Raw genomic sequence first — 9,210 nt, forward strand, 5'->3', positions numbered from 1 at the left:
CTGCCTGGGTGAGGGCACAGGGGGGCCAGTTAGAGGGTGCCAGTTTTGCATTCAGCTCTCCTATGCTCCTTGTTCAGCAGCCTCTCAGGGTTCACCTTGGGGTCTCTGGAAGACACAGTACTAGAGAACAGCCCATGCAAAACAATCTCTGCTTGGCCCTTCAAATTCCCAAGGTGCTTATACTTTCTTCAGGTGCCTTTCTTGCATATTTTATTGTGATGCTAGTCTGTGTTGAATTCTGATGAATGTATTTACTTACTTGTTCTGGCAAGCAACCTGCAGCCATGAATACTATTAATGACACTCAGTGCACTTTGGGAAGTCCATTATCAGAAAGCCAGCTGCTATTTCAGGCACATTAGTTATGCCCATTATCCACACACAGGCCATATGATTGATTGTCTCATGAATCCTCACAAGCCCAGGAGTAATGGCAGGCCAGTGCTGACCCAGTCATGAGCTTAGAGCTGTGAGGGGTAACCACCCTATTGTGCAACTGTTTCCACTTCAGGGCAGAAGTGTCCCATTTCTGGCGGCCTAGGGCAAGCTCCTGAAATCTATCTGCCTCCAGGGATGGAGGATCTGGAGACGCTGCTTGTCATCAGTGCTCCACACTGATACAGTCCTGCCCCTCCTGAATCCATCTTACAGCTGAAGAGTTAATGTGTCCAGGATCCAGCATTTCACAGAACACCTGCCTGTTGTACAAACGCTTGGCAAGCATAAAGGGAAGCTGGAATGAACAGCAGCAAGGAAGGAAGGAAAACAACCAGTGTGCGATCTCAAGTAAGAGCTCAGTTAAAACCAACAACATTTTACAGGGACAAAAAAGATGGACTTAGTGTTACTTGGTAACCTAAGAAATACAGGCAGGTTTTTACATGCTACAGGCTCCATCACCCCAAGCATCAAATCTTCATAACTGTAGGGTACGGGAGGAGTAGCCCCCAAAAGCAATGAGCAAAGTCTGCACTGTGGGTGTCAGAGCCTTGATGTTGTCAGAAGCAGATGAACTGGAACATGAAAGCACACAGCAATGTAGGTGTGCTCCAGCTGCCTTTCAAGACTGGGACCTCAGCTGCCCAGATGCATTTACAATTTCCAAGTTTTGCCCTATATCTTAAAGAAAAGGCTTTTATTTTCTATCTGCTTTGACAAACAGCCATAAAGCTGATGCTCAGTTAGTGTGCCTATCAGAAAAATGTTGGTCACACTTTTTCATTTTTTGAAATGTAGATTAAATTTAGACTTATAAGGAAATTCAGTATCATTAATGCAAATTTATGTGAATAGCTCTATTATCTGTATCTCCTACAATACACAGAACATGGAGCTGATCAGAGGGAAGTTTTTTAAAGGTACTTGAGATAATGTAATGATCTTAAAGAATGTGTTTGTAAGCCTTGCACCAGAAAAGGAAGAAAATTATACTTTCCAACAGGAAAAAACTGTTCCAGCAATTGTTTAAAACATTGAAAAACATTGAGATTAGAGAGTCATAGTAAGTATTTTATCATGAATTTTCTACAAAGAAGACAGTGTTTAGTATCAATTCCTTGTCCTATTCAATGCTGACAGCCCTGATTCAGAGGAGGATGCACATATGACAAACTGTAACTTTAATGATCTGGTTACTTCTACTAAGGGAGTGAAAGGAGCTTTCCTGGATCAAGCAATCCAGCAGGTTCTGTGCAAATCAATACACACAGCAGCATGTATAGATTCATACTCTCGCTTTGAAACAAATAGGGGAAGGAGTGGTACAGAATTAACTGGTATGAAATATCTGTATGTCTGTTATGTGTGTTCCTCCTGTGGCAAGATGTAGTTTTTTGATAATAAGCATAATCCAATTATAAATCTTTTTGTTGTCCATCAGCCATTAGTACATATCTTGCCTTAACCATCCTGCATAAAGCAGTGGTACTTCAGAGCTAAAACTAGCAGCATATTTCAGCTTAACTGTAAAGTCTCAGTACTACTAGGTAGTAGAGTAGTAGGGTTTTCTCAGACTTAAAAAAGTCAAAACAGTTTTCTTTTTTATATTAAGTCATTGCACCTTTTTATATCTGTACATTGTCCTGTTCCCTTATAAATATATGCAAGTTGAATAAATATTTATAATAATCACTTGGTAATCAGAATTTGAGTAGAACAGTTTATTTTTTAATAAAATACCCATTAAGGTCCTGTGTATTGCTTATGTAGGCAAAAGACTTGCATGCACTTTTTTCATTAAATTTGTTTGACTGATTTTCTTGCTGATCAGACTACTCTAAAAAGAAATGTAGGATTTCTGCAACAGAATTAAGTCTCTTATTTTGACCAAGGTAAGAAATCATCCAAATGCACTCAGAAAGTACCTGTCGTGGAATCCACTACACTCTTCTTCCAGCACTGTTCAAATATATTAGCAATAATGACAGCAGCAACAATTAATTGTGCTACATTTGTTAATAGTTACATTTAAGGATCTTTAATGTCCTTTTCCTTAGCCCTGTCTTGGACAATAAAATGTTCAGCTGTTAATATCAAGAATTTGTACATTCAGTTATTCAATCCGCTTTGCACTCATGCACTGGAAAAAATTGGACCATTGATTGCCCCTGTTATGATACAATTATTTTTAGCTTGCTTCTTGATTTTTAAATATGTACTGAGAATACTAATTTTGCTACTTACCCTCTACTTGCCATCCCCATTCCAAAAAACCTACAACACACATTGTACACACTTTATATTTGCCTTTATCTTATAGTTTTAGGTGCCTCTTCATAATGAGGAGCAATCAGTATGGTAATTTCCATTTGCATAGAGAATCCAAAGCTGACCACAAACCATTGGTATAGTTGTTTATAGTTAATAAAGTTTAAAATACTGAATTTTACATTTAAGGGGAATAAATTGAAACTGCCATTTTTTTCTTAAATGAAGGATGGCAAAACAAATTTAGAACTAAAAGCAGCTGTTGCCATGACACAGTCTAAATATTTAGGGGGAAAATGCCATGAACATTAAAATAGCAGCATGTTTTTGAAAATCTTGAACTGTTGGAGCACAAACTTGATCATTTCTTTTAATGGAGACCAAGTCCTGGAAGTTTTCTCTGCAAAAGAGCAGAAGAATGTTTCCCAGCCTGCTGCTGAACAGAGCCTTCCATGCTGGAGACCCTATTAAGAGTTGGACTAGAAAATTAAGAAATGTGAGATAATGATAATTGAGTAACAGATGTCTGTCAGAGAAAATGGCACCTCTATGGTAGACAATGCAAACATGTCACTTTTAACCTTTTCTCATAGAATTTAATAAGCAGATTGATGGAAAATATTTTCATAAAAGACTCTAGCTAGTAATTTTCACTGTAATATAGCCTGAGGTTAGAGTGATATCATGCTACTTGGGAAAGAACCTTTTATTTTTCAGCCTATTATTGCTTTGTCTCCTACAAGCTTCCTGTACAAAAATACCAGAAACTTTCTCAAAGCCTTTGTAACAATGAAAACTGACTCAAAGAAAAAATAAGCCCTTTGATGCCCATTTTTGACCCACAGAACAGATTACAGACACCAAGACTGTGATGGCAAGGTCTCAACAGCAAAGTAAAGCACTTGAAACAACACACAAACAACGGGATCTGCTATCCTATAATGTAATAAAGTGTCTCATTATATAAAATCTAATAGAACTAGCTTTGAAATTGCTACTAACCTTTTGTGCAGATCAACAAATTAGCTATTACAAGTAATTCAAATGCAATGTTTCAATCTACTCTAGTGGCTTAAAATGGATATTTACACTGATGTTTTCTCAGGGATAATATCCCAGTTTAGCTTTACCAAAAGCATAGCCTCTGAGGCCTCTAAAAGAAATCCAGTATTGCACTTCCCCATACAAGGGTTCCTAGAGAAGGAATGATCTAAGGGAGCATTTCTCCCAGCCTTTCACCCACTGCTGTCTTCGTTCTTCAGCCCTGCCCTGCAGGTCCCAGCAGGCAGAGGTCCAGACTGGGGCACAGCGCAGCCACTCCTGATTCACCTCCTGGGGCTGCCACAGCCTGCAGCTTTCACACCCAGCTCTTACCTAAAGCTGGCCTGACAAGAGCTGGAATATCTTCCAAGACATCTCCCAGTGCTCATAGGTAGTACATGCCAGCAATCTTTACTTGGACAGCAGTCTGTTAATTCAAACTACGTTGAGTGCAGACCTGTGCATGTATTTATGTAAACACTCTTATAAGCCATGACACCACCATGCTTTTTGCTCTAAAACAAAATTCACAGGGAGAGCAGCAAGAAGCAGCCACCATGTAGATGATCCTGGTCTGCTTACATGTCACCTTCTTGTTCTTCACAATCCAGCAAGACTCTCCGATGCTTCTTTAGGGTCTGAACAGGGAAGACTTGAAGCTCCCTCACACCTCTGAGGTAAAAAAAAGGCCTGAGTCAGTGGAAGCTATTATTAACAGAGTGAAACAACAGTAATGCTCCAGTAATGCTAAGGTCAAGCACTTTGATAGGATTGCTGGCTGTTGAGCCCCCACTGAATTGGGCACAAGCTGAGGATACCAAACATAGCCCAGGGCTGTCAGGTAACAGGCTGAGAACCACCCTGGAGTAGCAGCTAACACCAGGACCAGATGACAGTAATAAGTAGCACAGATTTGTTTCATGCAGGATCAAAACCTACAGAAAAGTATGCACTGAGAATAAGGGAATTAATGTGTTCCAACTGCCTCTCCCCAGCACACCTCTGCCAGTGATATTTGGACATCAATTTTCAAGTTTGAACATCTCAGTCCAAATCTTGCATAGCAGGTACTGTACAAAGACATTTGTGGTCAGTGAGTAAATAATCACTGCTGAAATTTAAATATAGAATGTTCCAAAGTATATTGCTGCCCATATTTAAAAACAGCACACAAGCTCACTGTAAATTTTCAGAGGCTTCGCCAAGCTGGAGTTCTTGGATTTGCTTTACCCCAACTGAAACAGTCAATCTTTACGGTGCTGCTGTAAAAGCACTAGTGACAACTGCTAGTTCACACAAGAACTGTAATTGCATGGAAGCAAAAAAGTAAAGGAAAAAAGAAAAGAAGTCAAGCATCATAAAGGAAGCTCAGTATAATAAGGGTTTGGAGTACCCCTTTTATTCCAACTTCTTTTCTACATGCATTATTTTTCTTTGTGGTAGTCTATACAAGTTGTGGATTTGGGTTTCAAATAAAAGGCAGCCAGCAAAAAGTAAATGCCTATTTTGTAAATGTGTGATTCCAATTGTTCTCATACAATGACCATACTACTGGACTTGTTTCAAGATACGAGGGATGACACTCGTTTCACTTTGCTCACACCAGTGGCCTCTCCTTCTAACTTGGTGCACAGGGGTGGCAAGGAAGGCTTCTGCTCACCATATCCTGCCAGCAGTGCACTGGTTTCAGTGTGTGCTGCTCCTTTGCAGGGAGGTGAGTTTCCCTTTTCCTAAAGGCAATTACACACTCACTGGAGGAGGGGCTTCAGCAGCACATCAAGGGAGAGGATGTAGGGGAACCAGCTGAGCCAGCATATACCCATCAAAACTTTGTGGGCTTGGGATCCAGGTCTTGGAGGTTACTAGGGCAAAGACTTCTAGGGTCCAGAGGAGATTTTAAAGGTTTCTTTACAGCTCAGGATGTCTTTGCTGGACCAAAAGCAAGCCTGAAGAAAAAGTCTCACATAAAAAAGTATTTCACAGGGAAACTATTCACAAACCGCTGCACCGACATTATGTCTTAGCCAATAGCTTGATATTTGAAAAAGTGTTTACAGCTTCTGCTGTAACAAAACATTACATTTAAAAGCCAAAGCCCATTTTTGTGCATTTGGGTGTTCACTTTCAAGACAAAATGAAGACAGACCCACCTTGGACTTCTGACCACTTTGAAATCCTATTAAATTGCAAAGGAAACTCAGGTATCCAGAAGTTCCGTAAAAAGTAGTATAACTATTGAAATACATAACAAAATAAAATAAATTTTAAAATAAGATGCAAAGCATCTTGGAAAATTGTGGTCACTGGAATTTTAGTTCTGAAGATTTGATTTCCATACTGCATGCAGTAAAGTTTTTTTCAGAGTATTTCATCCTCAGGTCAAACTTGCAAAGTCTGGTTTCTGAAAAAGAAAAACAAGTTGTATTAAAGTTTTAATGAATAATGAATTATAAACCAAAGTGATTACAGTTGTTTGTGGATAGGTATATAATGTCATTGAACAGCTAGAAGGTGATAGAAATGATAATTTGCCTATGTCAGTGCATGAATATATAGGATTCTTCTCCAGACTGCTGGAATACCAAGAGTACATAACCACACTGGGAAATTTTTCACGCATGCTCAACATGAGCATGTTGACATGTTTTCCTCCCTGCCAGAAAATGTTAGGGAGACAGAGCAAATGTAGAACATTCACTGAGAAATTATTTTGCATTTCGTAAAATGGCAGGAAATATATTCCTTCTGCATTGCTTGAACAATAGGAAACATCCATCAGAAAATCTTGAAAATTATTAGTCAGTGCATTTCATAAATGTCAAACAAGCATATTTTACATATTAGGCATCTTCTACAAATATAATTGAATTATATGAAAGATAAAGTAATACATTCTCTGTAACTGTATAACTACGTGAATTTTCCTTAAAAAGAAAAGAAACTCCTTCATTTTAAATATAAGTTCTTTAAAATATATCTACTTCTCCTTAATGAACTATTGACTGCATGTCAGCAGTATAGAGTTGAGATGTTTCAGAGCCTGCTATATTCTTGTGTGAGATTGACCTGCAAGAGTTGAACAGATAAAGTACTTTTATAGAGAAAATTGAGGTGATTTTATATGGAAAACAAGTTTTATGTCTTTTAACAGGAAAGGCAAAAGCATGTGGAATAATAAGAGCTGCCTCTCAGTAAAAGTATGGTAACTAACTTTGAAAAGTAAGAGAAAAGGGGCTGTTGTAGAGCGTTAAAGAATTCAAGAGTGTTTAGGGATGTCCCCACTTTTTCTCCTCCTCCCTTCTCCCCAAGGATGCCCTTCCCCACCCCTGTGCACCCCTGTCCTGTCCTGCCTGGCCTGCTGCAGGGAGCAGTGCTCTTGTTGCTAACAGTCCTCAGCTGCCTGAGGGCTGGCAAAGGCACCTCATGGGCTGAGAAGGGAGGAGCAGAAGGCAGCAGGGAAACACGGGAAAGGCTACTTATTCTTCCCTCTCTATAGGCTTGGCTCTGATGCCCAGGACAACTGTGTTGCCATCTTATTGCAGGGGTTCCATACTGTTGTCTCCTTATCACAAAAGTTTCATACCTTCTTGGTGGCTCTTGTTGCCTGCTTCTTCAAGCACTACCTCTTGCTTCTTCACAAAGCAGCCAACTGACCCCAGTGCCCTTCTCAACCAGCCACCCCACTCTTTTATAGCCCTCTTCTTCTCTTGGTCACAGCTGTGGCCTGGTAAAGTCAGGCCTGCTCCTAATCATTGATAACTGGCCCAGCTGCAACTCCTTATGGGTAAGATTACTTTCTACACTATCTTTATTTCCTTATATTCTATCCCCCTACACAGCTGGGTTGGTGCACCAAAGGCACCAGGGAAGGCTTTACTCAGCATGACTGGGTGAAGCAGGCAGCAAGCACACGGGTGCTCGCCATGCCAGGATGTGTGTGTTTCATTCTTCATAGTCTGCCAGAAAAAATTGAAGACCCCCCCAAAAGCCTCCTTGAAGACCTCTGTGACTAGTAGATGAGCAACATAATCTTCCATAAATTCCAGTATATCAAAGAAATATTAGCACTGAGGCTCTACATTTTTTCCTTTGGAAAGAATTTGACAAGGTTTAATATGGCCTGGATTTGTCAAAGCCTGACTTCTGTTCCTTGCTCTTGTGTAGATGTAAATTAAGCACAGTGTAAATCAGACACAATGTAAATTAAATACAAAACTGCTGAATTACAGTTTGCAGATAGGGAATTATGCAATAGGGATTATAATGCAAAATGAGTCTGTAAGGAAAAAAAAAACTGGAATATTTACTGTCTTTTAAAACAGGAAGGTTAGCTGCTGTTTACTTATTCTTAAATCATAGTTTGTTCAAAGACAGCTTCACTTGCAGACAGCTTGACTGGAGTTCTTTACTGATCCACACTGAGATTATGGGAATGCTTTTGGATTAACAACTCCATCCTGGCATCTGAATAATGAATTACAGATTTTAGTGCTCAGAATGGAAGAAAATATGGCTGAAATTTGGAGTAAAATATGTCAATGAGCATTAATAAATACCTCTTAAAATTTTTACATTACTAGACACACCACATGGTATTTTGAAAATGAAATTTGATCTATTTGAAAGTTGTTTATGGCTTCTTTTTGTTTCTCAGTTACAATTTGCAATTCCAGATGCAACAATAATTTGTAAGCAAGGCATGCCCTTAATTCATGTACACTGTTAGTGGATGGCTCCCTGAATAGCAAAGCATGAATTTGCCTCTGAGGTTGCTTCTTTCAGAAGCTGTATCACATCTGACACCAGCAACAGGATTTGCCACTCCTAAGGCAGAAAATGAATGCTCAGAATATACCGATCTCTCTTGGCTGAGAGCCACACTTTCAATTTATCAGGCATGCTTTTCAGTAATGGGTTAACCCTTATAGACAGCCAGTGTTCATTCTGCTTTTGCTGGAATATATTTACAATAAAATATTTTCATCTCTCCACTTAAATAAGCATAAGAAAGGCAGGAATGTTCAAAATAATGGTCTAAAAGTGGAGTAAAAATGAGAGCTCAAAATAGGCTAATAAAATCCTTCTCAAATATGCAGATATCCCAGAGGAAAATAAAAAGAGGATTTTTTTTTTTTTTAATATCTGACATTGATAGGAAGATTTGGTATCACTGGTCAGCAACACGCTAGAAAATGTTGACAAGTACAAAGTGACTCTTGAGGTTCTGCATGGATTTAAAAGGGTGGATCAAGCTTAGTAAAGTGGATTTCATAAGGAGGCACAGAAGTGTGTCTGTGAGTGTGTGTGCTCGTGTGCACATGTATACATAGCTTAAAAGATAATGTGAATTTTAGCCTAATTTTCCTGGTTAAAGTATTCAGAAGAACTCTTGACATTTTCATATGCAATCACATGGAGCAACAGGACAGACTCTCAGGGTCTGGGGCTGCACTCAGGGAATGC

At 39.3% G+C, this 9,210-nt stretch overlaps 1 long non-coding RNA gene across 1 annotated transcript; it reads right to left on the reverse strand.

The window, feature by feature from the left end:
- Positions 1-2,144: 2,144 nt before the first annotated feature.
- On the reverse strand, positions 2,145-7,401 carry LOC132073999 (uncharacterized). Its single transcript, XR_009418562.1, has 4 exons — positions 7,331-7,401; positions 6,086-6,148; positions 5,898-5,979; positions 2,145-4,419 (listed from the first exon to the last, which is right to left on the reverse strand). It is a non-coding gene; the product is annotated as an uncharacterized LOC132073999 (long non-coding RNA).
- Between the last annotated feature and the right edge of the window lie 1,809 nt (positions 7,402-9,210).

Source organism: Ammospiza nelsoni, chromosome 5 (assembly GCF_027579445.1).
Source record: "Ammospiza nelsoni isolate bAmmNel1 chromosome 5, bAmmNel1.pri, whole genome shotgun sequence".
NCBI classification, from domain to species: domain Eukaryota; kingdom Metazoa; phylum Chordata; class Aves; order Passeriformes; family Passerellidae; genus Ammospiza; species Ammospiza nelsoni.